Source organism: Salvelinus alpinus, chromosome 33, assembly GCF_045679555.1.
Source record: "Salvelinus alpinus chromosome 33, SLU_Salpinus.1, whole genome shotgun sequence".
In the NCBI taxonomy this organism is placed as follows: Eukaryota; Metazoa; Chordata; class Actinopteri; order Salmoniformes; family Salmonidae; genus Salvelinus; species Salvelinus alpinus.
In genome coordinates, this window is record NC_092118.1 from 16,340,131 (window position 1) to 16,347,461 (window position 7,331).

The window sequence follows — 7,331 nt, forward strand, 5'->3', positions numbered from 1 at the left end:
GAGGTGGGGTTTCAGGTGTCTCCGGAAGGTGGTGATTGACTCCGCTGACCTGGCGTCGTGAGGGAGTTTGTTCCACCATTGGGGTGCCAGAGCAGCGAACAGTTTTGACTGGGCTGAGCGGGAACTGTACTTCCTCAGAGGTAGGGAGGCGAGCAGGCCAGAGGTGGATGAACGCAGTGCCCTTGTTTGGGTGTAGGGCCTGATCAGAGCCTGAAGGTACGGAGGTGCCGTTCCCCTCACAGCTCCGTAGGCAAGCACCATGGTCTTGTAGCGGATGCGAGCTTCAACTGGAAGCCAGTGGAGAGAGCGGAGGAGCGGGGTGATGTGAGAGAACTTAGGAAAGTTGAACACCAGACGGGCTGCGGCGTTCTGGATGAGTTGTAGGGGTTTAATGGCACAGGCAGGGAGCCCAGCCAACAGCGAGTTGCAGTAATCCAGACGGGAGATGACAAGTGCCTGGATTAGGACCTGCGCCACTTCCTGCGTGAGGCAGGGTCGTACTCTGCGAATGTTGTAGAGCATGAACCTACAGGAACGGGTCACCGCCTTGATGTTAGTTGAGAACGACAGGGTGTTGTCCAGGATCACGCCAAGGTTCTTAGCACTCTGGGAGGAGGACACAATGGAGTTGTCAACCGTGATGGCGAGATCATGGAACGGGCAGTCCTTTCCCGGGAGGAAGAGCAGCTCCGTCTTGCCGAGGTTCAGCTTGAGGTGGTGATCCGTCATCCACACTGATATGTCTGCCAGACATGCAGAGATGCGATTCACCACCTGGTTATCAGAGGGGGGAAAGGAGAAGATTAATTGTGTGTCGTCTGCATAGCAATGATAGGAGAGACCATGTGAGGATATGACAGAGCCAAGCGCTGTGGTGTATAGCGAGAATAGGAGAGGGCCTAGAACAGAGCCCTGGGGGACACCAGTGGTGAGAGCACGTGGTGCGGAGACAGATTCTCGCCACGCCACCTGGTAGGAGCGACCTGTCAGGTAGGACGCAATCCAAGCGTGGGCCGCGCCGGAGATGCCCAGCTCGGAGAGGGTGGAGAGGAGGATCTGATGGTTCACAGTATCAAAGGCAGCCGATAGGTCTAGAAGGATGAGAGCAGAGGAGAGAGAGTTAGCTTTAGCAGTGCGGAGCGCCTCCGTGACACAGAGAAGAGCAGTCTCAGTTGAATGACTAGTCTTGACACCTGACTGATTTGGATCAAGAAGGTCATTCTGAGAGAGATAGCAGGAGAGCTGGCCAAGGACGGCACGTTCAAGAGTTTTGGAGAGAAAAGAAAGAAGGGATACTGGTCTGTAGTTGTTGACATCGGAGGGATCGAGTGTAGGTTTTTTCAGAAGGGGTGCAACTCTCGCTCTCTTGAAGACGGAAGGGACGTAGCCAGCGGTCAAGGATGAGTTGATGAGCGAGGTGAGGTAAGGGAGAAGGTCTCCGGAAATGGTCTGGAGAAGAGAGGAGGGGATAGGGTCAAGCGGGCAGGTTGTTGGGCGGCCGGCCGTCACAAGACGCGAGATTTCATCTGGAGAGAGAGGGGAGAAAGAGGTCAAAGCACAGGGTAGGGCAGTGTGAGCAGAACCAGCGGTGTCGTTTGACTTAGCAAACGAGGATCGGATGTCGTCGACCTTCTTTTCAAAATGGTTGACGAAGTCATCAGCAGAGAGGGAGGAGGGGGGAGGAGGGGGAGGAGGATTCAGGAGGGAGGAGAAGGTGGCAAAGAGCTTCCTAGGGTTAGAGGCAGATGCTTGGAATTTAGAGTGGTAGAAATTGGCTTTAGCAGCAGAGACAGAAGAGGAGAATGTAGAGAGGAGGGAGTGAAAGGATGCCAGGTCCGCAGGGAGGCGAGTTTTCCTCCATTTCCGCTCGGCTGCCCGGAGCCCTGTTCTGTGAGCTCGCAATGAGTCGTCGAGCCACGGAGCAGGAGGGGAGGACCGAGCCGGCCTGGAGGATAGGGGACATAGAGAGTCAAAGGATGCAGAAAGGGAGGAGAGGAGGGTTGAGGAGGCAGAATCAGGAGATAGGTTGGAGAAGGTTTGAGCAGAGGGAAGAGATGATAGGATGGAAGAGGAGAGAGTAGCGGGGGAGAGAGAGCGAAGGTTGGGACGGCGCGATACCATCCGAGTAGGGGCAGTGTGGGAAGTGTTGGATGAGAGCGAGAGGGAAAAGGATACAAGGTAGTGGTCGGAGACTTGGAGGGGAGTTGCAATGAGATTAGTGGAAGAACAGCATCTAGTAAAGATGAGGTCAAGCGTATTGCCTGCCTTGTGAGTAGGGGGGGAAGGTGAGAGGGTGAGGTCAAAAGAGGAGAGGAGTGGAAAGAAGGAGGCAGAGAGGAATGAGTCAAAGGTAGACGTGGGGAGGTTAAAGTCACCCAGAACTGTGAGAGGTGAGCCATCCTCAGGAAAGGAACTTATCAGGGCGTCAAGCTCATTGATGAACTCTCCAAGGGAACCTGGAGGGCGATAAATGATAAGGATGTTAAGCTTGAAAGGGCTGGTAACTGTGACAGCATGGAATTCAAAGGAGGCGATAGACAGATGGGTCAGGGGAGAAAGAGAGAATGTCCACTTGGGAGAGATGAGGATCCCAGTGCCACCACCCCGCTGACCAGAAGCTCTCGGGGTGTGCGAGAACACGTGGGCAGACGAGGAGAGAGCAGTAGCAGTAGAACTTCAAAGTGTTTCCTTTCAAATGGTACCAAAAAATGCATATCCTTGCTTCAGAGCCTGAGCTACATACAGGCAGTTAGATTTGGGTATGTCATTTTAGGCAAAAATGGAAAAAAAGGGTCCGATCCTCTTAAGTCGGTCAGAGTCCACCTGATACAACAACAAGAGTTGTTGTTTTGCATTCTGTTCAACCTGCCGTCTGATTTCTCCTATCATTCAGATGAAAGATGGCAAGCTACAATGGAAGCATAAGCTCATACCTTCTCATATCTTTACTGGTTGCTTCTTGGAGAATCTACGATGGTGGGAAAATTCTGGTATTTCCCTTAGAAGGTAGTCACTGGGTGAACATGGACATTCTGATCAAGGCTCTTCACTCTCAGGGACACACCATCACAGTAGTACGGACAACTCAAAGTTGGTATATTAAAGAAGAGTCTCTACATTACAGTTCTATTACAATACCTGTCATTGATGGTGTGGAATTTGAGGAATTTGTAAAGCCAATCGTAAAGAAAGTAATTGATATAGAGAGGGGAACGAGCTCTGTATTAAACTTTATAAATTTGCAAATCGAGATGTTCTCTGCAATGTCTACTGTTCATGCACTGGAATGTGACATGGCAACTGCTGTATTGGAAGACAAGGATTTAATGAAGACCCTGGAGGAGAACCAGTATGACCTGGTCCTTACTGACCCAGCATGGGGGACCGGTATTTTGGTGGCTCACTATCTTCAGCTACCTCTAGTCTACAATGTACGGTGGATAACCAGTGGAGAGGGACATTTAGCCATTGCACCATCCCCCATATCTTATATTCCAATGACTGGATCAGGGCTCTCACACAAAATGACCTTCACACAGAGAGTAAAGAATATGCTTTTCTATTTGCTTTGGGAAGTTCAGTACAGACTTGTAATCCGGCCACATTACCAGGCTGTTTGTGATGAGTTTTTCCAACCAGGTGTGGACTTCTATGAGTTATTACAGGGGGCTGATCTATGGCTCATGAGAGTTGACTTTGTGTTTGAGTTCCCTCGTCCCACCATGCCTAATGTTATCTATATGGGAGGGTTCCAGTGTAAACCTGCCAAGCCTCTTCCCCAAGAACTGGAGGAGTTTGTTCAGAGTTCTGGGGAGCATGGAGTCATTATCATGTCTTTGGGGACTTTTGTGTCTGAGTTTCCAAATGATATAGCTGGTGTGATAGCTGCTGCTTTTGCCCAACTGCCTCAGAAGGTAATCTGGAGACACAAAGGAGATAGGCCAGCTACTCTGGGCAACAATACCTTACTAGTTCAATGGATGCCGCAAAATGATCTGTTAGGACATCCAAAGACAAGGCTGTTTGTAGCTCATGGAGGAACAAATGGGGTTCAAGAGGCTATTTACCATGGAATTCCTGTTGTGGGTCTACCTCTGTTTTTTGATCAATATGACAACCTCCTTCGTCTGAAAAAAAGAGGAGGAGCGAAGCTTTTATCCATGGCAACAGTAGACAAGAACAATAACTTCCTGGACGCCTTGCAGGAAGTTCTGGATGAGCCGTCCTACAGGATGAAAATGCAGAGACTCTCCAGGCTACACAAGGACGTGCCAATGGAGCCCCTGGACACTGCCCTCTTCTGGATTGAGTTTGTCATGAGACACAAAGGTGCTGCTCACCTGCGTACTGAGTCCTACAGAATGCCTTGGTACTCGTACCACTCTGTAGATGTTGTCCTGATATTGTTGGCTGTTGTAGTAGTGCTTCTTCTTCTTCTTGTTGCAATAGTCAGATATTTAAGCGTTAGAAGTTGCTTGAAAAGAAAGATTAAAAGTGAATGAACAGATCCAATTCTCCACATTCTGGTGCACACAAATAATAGGATAAGTATGAATCAAAGCTGTAATATGTAGCTTTTAGGGTGAACCAACAAAATTCACATAGATATTTGTGTTATAGATCTGTCATTCTCAATGAAAGCAAGTGTATAATGCCGTAGATATATTCTATGCTCGCTATTTCTATGATTCCCATGTCTAAGTTTAGTTTTTGCGTATTTTACTTTTGGTTTTGTACACCAGCTTCAAACAGCTGCAAATGCAATATTATTGGTTAAGGAAATATATATTTCACAATGCTTTAGATGGTAAAATGATTATTTACACTAATCGTGCTTGTTTTGTCACATAAACTGAATTTAGGCAAACTATTACAATTTTATTAACCAGAAAATGGCAGAGCGATTTCTGCATAGTGCATCTTTGAATCATGAAAATGTATAATATTGAATTGATGCCAACATAATAAAATGTTAATGTGGAATTTAGTGTGGAATATATTTGTTCGTCAAGTATTTCCAGTTGGTTGTGCATTTTGTGATTCAATGCCACACTGCAAACATTTACTGTACGTGTTAAATTCACAGTGTTAACGTTTTTTTAACTCTGTGTAGTGTAGAAAAATGTAAATAAAATCCTGCCCATCATTATCACATTTCCCACCATGCTCTATTGCAGGTTGATGTTTAGAATTGTTTGTTTCAATATCTGTGTTTTTGCATTTACATTGATTTATTTATTGATTTCATGCTACAGAAAGATACATACTTTGCCAACCAGCATAATGTGATTTGCAGACCTGATGTGGCTTGAAAGCCAAGAATTTCAGACCACTGTGTTAGGGAAAAACTAGGCCATCAAAGAAAGGCCATAACATATATGTAATGTATTGTCATAAAGGGTTTAATCTTAATTAAACGATAACACTTAGGCACTCACTTCGTGAAGGCTACAGGACTGGAAGTGAATGAACGAATGCAACAACCTCTGTCACTAACAAACACAGTCATGAGTGGTAACTCGATCATTACCACAAAAGGCACACTGGTAAATATACAAATAATGCTTTACACCCTACAGTGTTTAAATATAATAAACTGCGAGAGTAAAAACTTTCATAACTGTTTTTTTAACACCAGTTAAGTTGAACTCATACATACATTATGATCTAGTACAATGTACAATCTCTGAGTTCAATGTACACTGGTGATTTTGCTATGTACAGCTGAAATTGACAACCTCATATCCTTAAATAATAACAATGTATGAAATTTACCAGATTATTTTATCCAAAGTTTTTGTATATATTGGTGGCCCCAGCTCTCACAAAAACATATTGTATATGGCAAACATTTACAAATTGGTGAAAGTCCACAAACATATGTTATGACGTTGGCCTGTGGGTAAGGTTTATGACCCCCCCCCCCCCCCCCCCCCATAAATACCTTTCTCCCTTCCCTCTCTCTCTGACTCTACTGAGGGACTCTTGAATAGCCTTTGTTAAACATAGAGAGTCTGGGAACATCAAACAAGTGGAGGGAAAGGAACCATATTTCGGTAATAGAACCAGTTGAAAATATGCGTTGGTACTTAAAACTTCTTATGGCTGCAATCCCGTTAACGGGATCGATAACAGCCAGTGAAAGTGCAGGGCGCCAAATTCAAACAACAGAAATCTCATAAATAAAATTCCTCAAGCATACAAGTATTTCACACCATTTTAAAGATACACTTCTTGTTAATCCCACCACAGTGTCCGATTTCAAAAAGGCTTTACAGCGAAAGCACCACAAACGATTATGTTAGGTCACCGCAGAATCACAGAAAGCATTCAGCCCTTTTTCCAGCCAAAGACAGGAGTCACAAAAAGCAGAAATATAGATAACATTAATCACTAACCTTTGACGATCTTCATCAGATGACACTCCCAGGAATCAATGTTACACAATACATGTATGTTTTGTTCGATAAAGTTCATATTTATATCCAAAACCTCAGTTTACATTGGCGCCATGTTCAGAAATGCCTCCAAAATATCCGGAGAAATTGCAGAGAGCCACATCAAATAACAGAAATACTCAACATAAACTTTGATGAAAGATACATGTTTTACATAGAATTAAAGATACACTTGTTCTTAATGCAACCGCTGTGTCAGATTTCAAAAAAGCTTTACGGCAAAAGCACAATATTCAATAATCTGAGAACAGCGTTCAGCCACAAAAGGAAGCCATACAGTTACCTGCCAAATTGTGGAGTCAACAAAAGTTATAAATAGCATTATAAATCTTCACTTACCTTTGCTGATCTTCGTCGGAATGCACTCCCAGGACTCCCACTTCCACAAGAAATGTTTGTTTTGTTCGGTAATGTCCATCATTTATGTCCAAATAGCTATTTTTGTTAGCGTGTTTGGTAAACAAATCCAAAGTCAGGAAGCGCGTTCACTAACGAAATGTCAAAAAGTTCCGTAACAGCCAGTAGAAACATGTCAAACGATGTATTGAATCAATCTTTAGGATGTTTTAAACATAAATCTTCAATAAAGATCCAACCGGAGAATTCCATTGTCTTCAGAAGTGCGATGGAACAGAGCTCCCTTTCATGTGAACGCGCATGGTCCGAGCATGGTCAGCTCATGGTAGACCTTACTCATTCCTGTCTCCTTCGGCCCCACTTCACAGTAGAAGCATCAGACAAGGTTCGACAGAATGTTGACATCTAGTGGAGCCGTAGGAAGTGCAAACTGACCCATATCCCACTGTGTATTCGATAGGCGATGAGTTGAAAACCTGTGACTAATAAAATTTGATTTGATTTGATTTGATTTGA

At 44.9% G+C, this 7,331-nt stretch overlaps 1 pseudogene; it reads left to right on the forward strand.

Annotated features, from left to right (window-relative positions):
* The first annotated feature begins 2,903 nt into the window (after positions 1-2,903).
* On the forward strand, positions 2,904-5,487 carry LOC139562984 (UDP-glucuronosyltransferase 2B13 pseudogene; annotated as a pseudogene).
* The last annotated feature ends 1,844 nt before the right edge of the window (positions 5,488-7,331 follow it).